The 13,044-nt window shown below is 37.9% G+C and overlaps 1 protein-coding gene across 1 annotated transcript in view; it reads left to right on the forward strand.

The window, feature by feature from the left end:
• ELOVL2 (ELOVL fatty acid elongase 2) overlaps positions 1-13,044 on the forward strand; it is a 66,942-nt gene that overhangs the window by 8,521 nt on the left and 45,377 nt on the right. The gene's annotated exons all lie outside the window — the stretch shown is intronic.

Genomic DNA, 13,044 nt, shown 5'->3' on the forward strand with positions numbered 1-13,044 from the left:
TCATAGTAATCTTTCATAATCTTCTGCATTACATCTCTTTCATTTCTGATGTTATTTATTTGGGTCCTCCCTTTGTTTCTTGATGAGTTTGGCTAAAGGTTTATCAATTTTGTTTATCTTTTTAAAGACCCAATTTTTGGTTTCATTGATCTTTTCTTTCCCCCTCTTCTGCCACCCCTCTTGTTATATTGACCCCTTTATCATTATGTAATGCCAGTCTTTGTTTGTTACCATCTCTGTTTTCAAGTCTGTTTTGTCTGATATAAGTATTGCTAGTTTGGCTTTTTTTTTCCTTCCTTTGCATGAAATATCTTTTCCCTTCACTTTCAATCCGTATGTGTCTTTAGATCTGAAGTGGGCAGCATATATGAATCATTTTTTTTTCAATCATCCCACATCTTTTTTTTTTAATGTTTATTTTTGCTAGAGAGAGAGAGAGAGAGAGAGAGAGAGAGCAAGTGAGTGGGGAGAGGCAGAGAGAGAGAGAGACACAGAATCCAAAGGAGGTTCCACACTCTGAGCTGTCAGCACAGAGCCTGACGCAGGGCTCGAACTCATGGACTGTGAGATCATGACCTGAGCCAAAATAGGACACATAACTGACTGAGCCACCCAGCCCCCCCCCCCCCCCCCCCCCCGCCATCCTACATCTTTTGATTAGAGCATTTAGACCATTTACATTTAAAATAATTATTGATAGGGGCGCTTGGGTGGCTCAGTCGGTGAAGGGTCCGACTTCAGCTCAGGTCATGATCTCGAGGTGGGGGTTCGAGTGCTGCATTGGGCTCTGTGCTGACGGCTCAGAGCCTAGAGCCTGCTTCAGATTCTGTCTTCCTCTCTCTGCTCCTCTCCTGCTCACACTCTGTCTCTCTCATTCTCTCTCAAAAATAAGTAAACATTAAAAAAATAAATAAAAATAAAGTAATTATTGATAGATATATACTTCCTCCCATTTGTTAATTGTTATCTGGGATTTTTTTTCTTTTATAGTTCTCTGTTCTTTCTTTTTTTTTTTTCTGCTCTCTTTCCTTGTGCTTGAGGACTTTCTTTAGTGTTATGTTTGGCTCTCTTTCTCTCTTTTTTTAAACGCATTTATTATAGGTTTTTGGTTTGTGCTTTCCATGAGGTTCAGAATAACATTTTAAATATATGGCAGTCTATATTAAGTTGATGGTCACTTAAATTCACACACATTATAAGGAAACTATTTTTACTCCTGCATCACGTTTTACATATTTGTTGTCATATTTTACATCTTTCTATTTTACGAGTTCCCTTAACTAATTTTTAATATATAATTGACGTTGCTGCTTTTGTTCTGTTATATGCATAGTAGCTCTATAAGTGATTGTTTATTTTCTTTACTCTGTGTTTGCCTTTCCTCATGAAATTTTGTCTTTTCATAATTTTCTAATTTTGAAAAGTTCCTAATTTTCTTAATTATGACTGTTTCTTCTTCACTTAATGAAGTCCCTGTAACATTTCCTGTAAGGCCAGTTTAACGGCGATGACTCCTCTAACTTTTGTTTGTTTGGGAAACTGTCTGTCGTTCCTTCTATTCTGGATGATAATCTTGATGCTGGGTAGAGCATCAAGCATTTTCCTTTTAAGCACCTTTAAATATATCATTCCACTCCCTTCTGGCCTGCAAAGCTTCTGCTGAAAAATCAGCTGACAGCCTCCTGAGATTTACCATGAACATATGTAATTAGTTTCTCCTTTCTTGCTGCTTTCAAAATTCTCTCTTTGTAATCTTTAACATTTTAGTTATTATGTACCATGGCGTGGGCCTCCTTTGTTCATCTTCTTTGAAACTTTTTGTGCTTCTTGAACCTAGAAGTCTGTTTCTTTCACTAGGTTAGTGAAGTGTTCAGCTATTACTGCTTTAAATATGATTTCTGCCACTTTCTCTCTTTTCCTTCTGGGACACATATAATGAAAATGTTCCTTTCCTTGGTGTTGTCCAAGAAATCCTTTAACCTATCCTCCTTTTATTATTCTTTTTGATTTTTGCTGTTCAGCTTGGGTGCTTTCTTTCCGTTACCCTGTCTTCCAGATTGCTGATCTGTTCTTCTGCATCCTCTAATCTATTGTTGATTCCCTTTAGTGTATTTTTCATTTCAGTTATTGCTTCATAACCTTCTTAATTAGACCTACCCTAACCACTCTATTTAAAACTAAAACCTGCCCTGCCATATTCACACCTGCCTGATCTCCTTACACTGCTGTATTTTTTCATAGTACTTACAATCCAATGACTACTCATTTATATAGCCCTTTGTACATCTTACTAGTTTACTTATTTTGTGAGATGATTTTTGTCCCTTCATGTCCCCCTTTGTTTACAAGCTTCATGAAGGCAGATTTTTGTTTGCCTTTCTCAGTAAAGCATCTCAAGCATCTAGGCTAATGCCTGACCTATAGTAAATGCTAAACAGTTGTTTGCTGATAAAGTGAAGGCCGGTTGTGCTGGTTCCCAGTGCAGTGCTCTTTTCTCATCAGTCTGCTTTGCAAACATACCCACAGTACAGTTCTTTTAAAGACTAGTATCTCTTAATGCATTCACAATTTTTTATCACATTTTAGCTTAGGCATGGTTCAGTAATGTAGCTGTTTTATCCATGCACATATGTTTGTGTAACCTTTCAGTGAATAAGGCATCTGTATTCTTACAATTATATTTATACTTCACAATCATTGTATTTGTGGAAGGGGTCAGGTTATGTCCTTTTTAAGTAATGAAATGTATAATTTTATTATAAATACTTATTGAAATTAAAATGTGTATCCATTTCTGTAGTTACATTTGCTTGTTACAATGTAATTTGTCGATGAGGCTAGATTATGTTATCTTTACATAATGAAATCTAGAACAGTGTTAAATTCTTACCGAAATTTAAAAAAAATGAATATCCAAATAGTAGTATAAACAAACCTATGATTTGTGAATTTACTGAGTAATTATTTTGGTTTTTACATAAATGTTGTCTTTTCTGGCTTTAGTCGCTTAAATACACTATAAGCATGGTAATATTATTTTATATTTATTAATCAGTTAATGTGTGTATAATTGCATTAAAAAACATTTATCTTTTTTGAAGTCTTATAACAAGTCCTGTATCAGTATACCTACTTTATAGGTGAGGAAATTGAGTTTCAAAAAAAGATAAGTGATTTATTCAAAGTCACATACTAGAGGTAGCAAAACCACGTATAAACCTTCTGATTCCAAAAGTATAACCTATTGTATTCCATATAGATTTATCCATGAGCCAGTGTAAATGTACTTTTCTCATATAAATCTGATGAAAGCAATAGTACTTTTTACCATTATCATAGGTGACAATAGGAAAATCAGAATGACTTCCCCATGTAGTTTCTTCCCCATTAATTATAAGAATAGATGGATGGATAGATAGGTAAATATATGTTTGTATTTATGTACATAATATTTGTATTTACATATTACATAGATCATAGGTATGTACTTACATATATACACACATATATACACAAATATGTAAAACCTAAAGATCCATTTCAAATATGTGGAAAGCGGAGCCAGCAAGGGAAAGTGTTTTTGTAAATGGAAGTGATTATGGACAACGTATGTACATATACATACTCTACAAGTGTAATCTTTTAGTATAATAAATAGGACACTCATATAGTAGACAATTAAGTAATAAATATTCAACTAAATAAAGTGGTTGCTGTTTTTAAATAGAATGACTTCAGTGTTAAGACATTGATCAGAGAGACGAGTGGTAGCTTTGCACATAAGTTTTGTTTCATAATGACAGTTTATCATTTGAGTTGACTTGCAATACTTAAAGACTTAAGTTATTGATTTTTCCATATTGCTGAGCAGAATTTGGTTAATAGAATCTTTGAGTTTAACAGCTTTTAAGGCCACTTGGGGACCCTGAGTCTTTTAGTAGGGTCCAAGGTTTATTGACTGTTAAGTTACACTGAAGTTAGATAGAGTTAGTTAGAGTCAGATTAAAAATTAACTCCACCCTTTAAAGAAGAAAACAGAAGTTGTCCATAATGCAAAAATAAAATTAGGTCATTTTCATTTTTCCGGAAAAAGTTCTGATCAGCTTATTTTCTTTGCCTGTGAGAGGTCTGTGCAGTATTCCCCAAGACGTGGCAGGACAAAGAAGGAGCCTATACTTTGGCCTTTTCTGCTCTTATTCCAGGGGCTTTCCTTAAATTGTTACAGGGAAGATTCATTCTCTTGGAGCCAGCAGCTTCCTTGATTTGGGGAATTGCATATTTTGTGACTGTTTTACTGTCAGTGGTGCAGTTATGCTTAAGGAGGGTGCACTGGGCTCTCAGAAAATACTCAGTTCCACTTCTAGGACATCCCAGTCAAGATTGTCCTTAGAGGCCAATTCACATCCCTTTCTCCACGGGCTAGGGAATTGTTACCTCTTTGAATGTTTCAGGGTAAGCATTCCCCCCTTCCCCTTGGTCTTTTCTGTACTCAGACTCCTAAAAAGAAATGGCACGAGCTGCAACTTTTTTTGAGATTTAACTGCCTGAAGTCTGCTTCAAGCTCACCAGTGCAAAGCATCCATACTAGTTAAAAAAGAATAAAAATAGTCTCAGCCTACATCAGGGCTAGCTTCTTTATTGAGCCAAGAATGTGATCAGGACCAGGAGGTGGTTGGTAATTGAGGAGCCAAAATCATCGGGATTGATAAGGCTGAAGCCAAGGTTTTGTCTGTGACACCAGAGAACTCAGATGAGTCAATTCAGTGAGAGGAGAAAAAATTAAACCAGTTGTCTGGGAAGTGACATGGGTAGATGGGGGCCAGAACTTGGGAATTTAGACAGGTGTTTAAATGCACATTCCCATACTGGATGAAGCCATACCCACTGAATCAGAATCTCTGAGCGAGGGGCTTTGGAATCTGCATTCCAGGAATCAAGTCCACGTAAATCTGGAATCTGGTATTCTAGGGGAGCAGAGGAATGAACTAACGAACATAGTTAGCATATGTTTCATGAAGGGATTGGGATCGACACTGGATCTTGACTGGTTAGATTTTGATACATGAGAAAAAGGGTGAATGTAGAATCAAGCAGAACATTCCATTTAGGGGAGATGACTGGGTAAGGATCCACAGAGCAATAACAGATATATTTGAGAAATACTCTACTGTGAGCAATTTACAGACAGGGCCTTATATCCTCGCAGAGCCTAGCTTACATTAGATGCTCAATAAATGTCTTGAATCGTGAAGGCTGTGGGCCAACATTATGAGATGGGTCAAGTCAGATTTTTGAGGAGTCTTGAGTCTAAGAAGTTCCTTCTAGATTTTGTAAATGAAGTGTTTGGAGTGGAGAGTCAAATGATGAAAGCGTCATTTAGGAAGATTAACCTGATTTCCATAATACCTGGGCTGGGAGAGCCTGGATAAGGAGGTCATAAAGGGGTCGAACTAATATGTCAGTATTCCCTTGTTTTCACGTTGTCAACATTTGAAAAACTTCTTTCTTGAACCACACACTCGTGGGTTCAATTCTCTACTCCAATTACCTCATCTATAAAATGTGTGTAATGACACATGGTGGAGATGGGGTCACATGAGATAACCTACATACAAAGTTCCTCATAATATGCAAGCTAAGCTAGCTGGTAGTGAATGCTCAAAACTGGGGCTGTTACCCACAGAAACTTAATCAGATTCATCTTTACAATCCTAAGGTTTTTTTTCTCTGCGCCTGGAATAGAGATTTTGTTGTTGTTATTGTTAAACTAGATTACATTTACGTACATTTTTAAAATCTTCATATTCCTGTGGCAATGGATTTTAGTTTAACATTCAGGGCTTTTTCTGGAGAGAATGAAAGAGTAATAAAAATTTCATTCTCTGATATTTAGTTCCTTTTCTCTTCCGGCTGCATGGGGTCTGTTAATTAGCGAAAAATGAAAAACCAAGCTCCTTGCTAGTTTCAAAACCGTTTTTCCTGATGAATAGTTCTTACCTATAGATGCACTCATGTTATGGAACGGAATGTAGTTTGAAAATTGTTGCATGGATTTGAATCATAACTTGAGAAAATCCTGGGAGCTGCACGTAATCAGATTAAACCTTAGCTGTTTGCCCAGCTGCCTACATCAAATTGCCTATGTCTTGAGCTTCTTAATGGTGCTTAATCTAATGCCTTAATCCTTAAAAATTTACCCTATAAGAAAACATATCTTCTCTCTGCCTTTCCCACTGGATTGTCATTATTTCAGTTACTAAAACCTTATGTAGAGTGGATAATAATCTAAATCCATACAAATTGGATTTGTAGACTGTATTGGAAATAATGAGGAAAGAGAATGCATGTTTGTTTCCCTACTTTTTTCTTCCCACCTTTCCCCTGTCAGTTTAGAAGTAGTGAAAATTGATTATAAACTTAAGTGTATGGGTAAAAACGAAATAAGTGGACAATGTAGGACTTTTTGCCCGATCTAGGAGGAGACAGTGTTAGAAGAGATTAAGATGAGGTGGGTGGGAAAAGCAGAAGAGCCATCAGACATGTTGAGGGCCGCGAATAGGCCAGCCTGGCTGGTGTGAAGTTGTTGCATCGAGGACTGGTCCCAGCATGGCTGGAGGACTGCTTTGGACCAAACACAATGAAGTCTCTGGGTTTCTGGTCAAAGTCCCTGATGCCCTCCAACATAAAATTCTTTCCTATCTGGGAACTTCTAGTGTCTTGCATGGCTTGACTCCCTATCAGTTCATTTTCAAATAAAATAGAATAATTACACTTTCAATTTTTGAGCACCTTCAGAGGAACTTCTGGCAGCATCTCAGATGGTGATCATCATAATTGCACATGCTTGGAGAGCACTTTTTCAAGGTACAGAACTCTTTCACTGTCGAGACAAGCACGAATTAAAGAAGGGATATTGTGTGTGTGTGTGTGTGTGTATGTGTGTGTGTGTGTGTGTAGTCACTCCCTTTAGGTTATCCAAGTATGAATTGGGATTTGAAATTGGGATTTGAATTGGGATTTGAAAACGCAGGACACTGAATGAATGATTGTCTATTTAGCTTCTTCTTAGTGTCCAGCCTATCATAGATGTCTTTGCAATCCTCTGAAACTAGGGTTACTCTTCTCATTTTATAGAGAGCAAAGATACTGCTCGGAGACAATGCCACTGAGTGTCAGAATCAAGACTAGAACCCTTGTGAACTCTCATTCTTTGCAACGGACCACACGGTGCCAGGCTACCTCTTCAAACCATAGCTTTAAGTGGCACCCCCCCCCCCACCAGCCCCAGGCACCCGTGTGAGTGAGTGGCAGGAAGGCAGAGCATTCCTGTAAACAGTGGTGGATCATGATTTACTACCTCTCTGAAGTTAGGCACCTTGCTTTACCTCTTTAAACCCCACTTTACTCATCTGTCAAGGGAGATAAAATGCCTATCTTGCAGAGTAGTTGAGAGAATTAAGTGAGATAGTAGGATGTAATATTAATATGCCCAGTAAATACAAGTTAGTACCCACTAAGCACTTTCTAACAATTTTCATTTATTATTGTCACCAGTAGTTTCTGTAATGAAGAAATCAGTGTAATGAAGAAATCAATCAGCCTGTAATGAAGAAATTGCAGGCTGTTTCTGAAATTAGGAACTCCTAGATGTATTGTTTTAAGAAAAAAATACCCTATGGGGTGCCCGGGTGGCTCAGTCGGTTAAGCGGCCGACTTCGGCTCAGGTCATGATCTCACGGTCCGTGAGTTCGAGCCCCGCGTCGGGCTCTGTGCTGACAGCTCAGAGCCTGGAGCCTGTTTCAGATTCTGTGTCTCCCTCTCACTGACCCTCTCCTGTTCATGCTCTGTCTCTCTCTGTCTCAAAAATAAATAAAACGTTAAAAAAAAAAGAAAAAAATACCCTAAAAAAGCAAGCTTCATAGCAACTGTAGATAACTCATGAGGGAGAATTTAATCCTTTTTTTCATAAACCAATGAATAAGAAAAGAAAGGAAGAGAAAAAGCCTATGACCATTATTATAACTTGGAGGCAGTTTAGTCTTCTGAGGGAGATACTTTGGACTGAAGTCCTCTGACAATCAGCCCATTTGTCTATACCTGCTTCTCACTGACGATAAAATCTCTTTACAAAAAGTGGCCAGACAAAGCATAAGAGACTGTTAAAAACTGAGAACAAACTGAGGGTGGATGGGGGGTGGGAGGGAGGGGAGGGTGAGTGATGGGTATTGAGGAGGGCACCTGTTGGGATGAGCGCTGGGTGTTGTATGGAAACCAGTTTGACAATAAATTTCATGTTAAAAAACAAAAACAAAAAAAACGAAAAACAAAGTGGCCAGACTGAGGAGTCAGTAAATAGTTCAGTCAAGTAGTAGCTTTTCAGGGCAGCCACGACACGGACCTGTTTTAATCTATCATGGAGTTAAAATACTACATCCAAATCTAAAGCAAAACCAAATCCTCAAAGCAACCAAAGCAATTTATACATTGCTATAAAGAAACTCACAGCCCTCATTTGGTGGATGGAAGAGAAGAGAAATCCAAGTGTCTGTAGATTCTCCCCACCCCTCAAAAAAAGTCCAAATTAGGTCCATTTGGAGAAATGGTATCAGAGGGGAAGTTTTTATCTAGTTACAAGCAAAAGGAAATGGTTATTTCCATAGAAATATGGCTTTCAGAGTAAGAGGTAATAGTTCTGTCACATTCTGGAAATGTTCACTTCTGAGGGCTCACTTTTTTAAGACGTTGACCAACTAGAATAAATCCAGAAAGGAATGCCGAAGAGTGTAAGGGCCTAGAGCTCTTGTGCTATATATGGACATATGTCTACTACCTAACGCATTCAACTGATGCTTGTGGCTGGAAGGAGGAAGGGAAGGTCAGAGGACACAGTAGGGAGGAGGGAGGGGAGGAAGGGAGGGTGGGAGCAGGTGGGTTTACAGAGGCTGGTTAGCCAGGAAAGCTGAAGCATGGTGTGAAATGCCTGTCGTCAATGTCTCAAGGGCTCTCAGGTGAAAAAGAACACTAGCTGTGTGTGATGTCAGAGGAAAGAAGCAGGATTGATGGGTAACACTTGAATACAGAAAGATTTTTTAGCTCAAAATAAGAGTTCCCCCAAAACAAAAAACATTTTAAAAACTGAATGTGCTACCTTGCAAGGTAGTGAGAAGTCTTTCTCTGGAGTTTTTCCAGTACGATGGGTGAATTTCTATCGGAATTATTGTAGAAAGCAGTTATTTCCAGCTTTGGGTGGAAAGTTGAGTTAGGGGTCTGTGATTCTCTGATATTATGAGAGCCAGTACACTGCCCCTTGATTCATCTGAGGTTTAAAACATCAGTCTGTGTTTCTCCTTTCTATGTGGCTATTCATAACAAAAATTCTGGACTATGCAGGGCTAATTTTTATGACTTTGTAGTGCTTTGTGATGGGAAAGGAACCCCAATATGTTAATGTTTACTCTAATATTTTAAAAGCTATTTTTCACAAAACACAGAAATGTTAAGTTTGCGAAATGGAGATGTAATTGTTCTACCTAAAGATATTACATCTCCATGTAAGGAAAGACAGTTCCTCTTTAGAGGGATAGTTACTCTGTTAGATATAGTATTAATACTCCATATAGCTTTGTTAAAATTCATATGAAGAAACCAGGCTACAGTTAATAAACTGGCAGTAAATCCTGTTATTTCTTCAATTTTGATATGCTGTCCAAAGCTAGAGGCGATTTTGTATGAGTTAAGAGTGTGGCTAAAGATAAAAATTTCATTTCATTAATCCACTGATCATGTTAGAATTACACATGGATAAAGGTGTACTTATTTTACTGATTCTAAAGCACAGTAGGACATCTTAAGGCATATCAGTGTTTCACGAATACTTGTCACAAGATCTTTGTTTCTGAGCAAATGGCACTTAACAGCAGCTAATTCAGTCATCTTAAGAAGGGAGGGTGTTTTTTTCCCCTGTATTATGTAAATGAGGCTCAAGATGACAGAACTTGTTGGTGCCAGAGTCAAGACAAGAACCTGGGTTTCTTAATTCACATTCTTAATTCACATTCTGCTTCATTATGACAGTTACTGACATTATAATGAAGCAATTATGTTTTCTAAGTGGCTAAATGTATGGGCATTCTCTTTAAGAGATCCCATGGAATTGGGAAAGCTCATTTTTGATCAACAGGGTTTTTAATTAACGTATGTATGTATATACATACATATATGTACATATATGTATACATATATACATATGTATATACATATGTATATATGTATGTATATATATGTATATATGTATACGTATATGTACATGTGTATATATGTACATATCTATACATATATATATGTACATATGTACATATCTGTATGTATACATATATAACATTGAGTTTATCTTACATTCTGACATCCTGGTAAGTGCATGCAAGCTTGTCCTTACAGGTTTGACATCAATGTGTTTTATTCTCAAAGACGCAAGCCAAAGTGACCATTGTTGTCATGGAGTTAAATAGCCCTCTGTGTGAATACATTCAAGGGACTCCTATTCGGGTGACTCGTATGTTAGAGAATTCTAGACACTGAAGGAGTAGTAAGCTAGAATGAACAGTTAGGTGAAAATCCAACAACTCACTCCAGTCCTTCAGAGGGAAGAGCTAGAAAAAGTGGCAAATCAGTATTACAAGGTTTTCCTTGCAGTTGTAAGGAAGCACTGTAAGGTTTTTTCCTTCTGATTGTCACCAGCTGCTACCTTCTAAGTCTCTTGGACTTAAGAGTCCTATATTAATGAGACAATGGGCATGAAGAAAATACTAATAAACAGCTCCCATTTTCCCACAATTCCTAGTTTGTCTAGTGAAACAAAGGAGGCTGTCTACTTAAGAATCAGGTTCCTGGTGGCTGTCCCAGAGATCTGCAATATAACGCTTCATCCCTGAGTCTGGGATTCATGTGGGAGTTGGCCTGTTCGTCCTGTGACAGCCAAGGAGAATCACAAAGCGTTTCCTGCCACATGCTGCCCGGCCCTCTGTGTAGCCCAGCACAGCATTATCTGACCTTCAAGCCTATGTGGGAGTCACTTCCAGTTTCAGTCCTAGGGCTGTTTTAAAGCTATGTAGATGAGTTGGCCAGACTTCTCTCCTTTAAAAAACAAAAACCTCGTAGCCTGAGGTCTTCTTTAACTTTCCTAATATGTTCAAATGCAACACACATTTATTTTTATTCAGTAAGACTAGGAAACTTTCCTTAAGTCTTTACTTCTCCAGAGGCTAATTTGGGCTACTATTTGAGACACAGGTAGAAGCATTTGTCAGGTGGCAGAAATGGAAGCCAGGCTCTTGTAACTGTTGCAGTTGCTGCTTCCGCCGTATCTTCCCAAAAACAAGTCTGCATCCAGAATCTTCTTGAAGAAAACCCAGGAATGTTTCTCCTCCACTGCTTCTCTTGCCCAAAATCATTGTTTCTTAATGTTACTGGCTTTATCCTTGCCTTTTAGAGGTTGGGAGGGAAAACGCTATAGCAGTTAACATTTCTAGAATGATACAGCTCTAAAAAGCTATATTTAAAAAGAAAAATTGGGGATGCTTGAGTGGCTCAGTTGGTTAAGTGTCTGACTCTTGATTTCAGCTCAGGTCATGATCTCGCCGTTGATGAGATCGAGTCCTGCATTGGGCTCTACACTGACAGCACGGAGCATGCCTGGGATTCTGTCTCTCCTCTCTCTGCTCCTCCCCCTGCTTGCTCTCTGTCTCTGTCTCAAAATAAATAAAAATAAACTTTAAAAAATAAAAATAAAATATTGTATTTTCTCTATTATACTTTTTATTATATAATCTTATTATAATAGAGACAATATTTATTTGTTTTTGTTTTTTTTTTGAGAGAGAGAAAGAGCATGTGTGAGTGGGGGAGAGGGGCAGAGAGAGAGAATCCCGAGCAGGCTCCATGCTCAACACAGAGCCCTATGCGGGGCTTGAACTCATGACCAAGAGACCATGACCTGAGCCGAAATCAATATATTATAGAAATATATTATAGAAAATATATAGGGAGAAAATAGAACATACAGATATAGGTAGGTATGATTATTGCTTAAACAATTAGAAATAAAATCTGGCTCATTTTTTTTCCAAGAAATCATTAAAAGCTTTCCTCTGTTCTCACATTCAAAAGGATACCACTTACACATGCAGAATAACCAACCTGCTTCCCCTCTGGTCCGTACTTGATAACCAGGGCACATACGAACAGAATCTCCTTTCATTGCTGTTGTTAATTGTGAAAGAGCTTTATTCTTCCCCATGTCCCCAAATTCAGAAACTGGTCCAGTTCCAGGGTGTCCTGGATACAACTGTCTGGCTTTGGATTAAATCTCCAAGGAGTTTTATATTCACTCACTACTTCCTGTGGAAGTAGAAGTTGTAATAATCATTACAAGTATCTTGAATCGCAACCTTAATGGCATTGTTACTGGCCTTTTCTGTTCCTTACATATTCAGTATCGAATCACTGAAAGACTCTATTTTCTAATTATGAAATTGACACTCTTTGTTTTCTTGTGCAGATTTCATTTAGTCACTCAAAACTGGCAAGTTATTCAGTGTCTTTTAATGAGCCCAGAATGTTATGAAAGCAATGGGTTTTTGGATTTTATTTCCATGCTCTTGGAGAGAAGGCCATAATTTGCAAAGTAACTGGAAATAAACTAATATTATTATATTCACCATTATGAGTACGTTTGTTGAGTAAAATGTGAGTTTCCTTAAACTTGGCGAATATCTATGGGACCAGTGAATTAATTCACAAATCATTTTTAAGGTGTTTCAAATCTATTTTTGAGACTTCCAATTTGGATATACTCGTCTCCTATCTTTGTTAACCAGGGACCATTCTGTGCTCCAGAGATCCACACGTGAACCCTTGCTCACGGTACTTTGTACTAGTTTTTACATCTTGCCAGTTCCTTCCCCAGCTCCTCACACGTTCCCTGCGGTATCGTCTACCTTTGACATACAGCCATACCTGGGCAGTTCTTTCAAGAGTTCCAGTAGT

Source organism: Felis catus, chromosome B2, assembly GCF_018350175.1.
Source record: "Felis catus isolate Fca126 chromosome B2, F.catus_Fca126_mat1.0, whole genome shotgun sequence".
NCBI classification, from domain to species: domain Eukaryota; kingdom Metazoa; phylum Chordata; class Mammalia; order Carnivora; family Felidae; genus Felis; species Felis catus.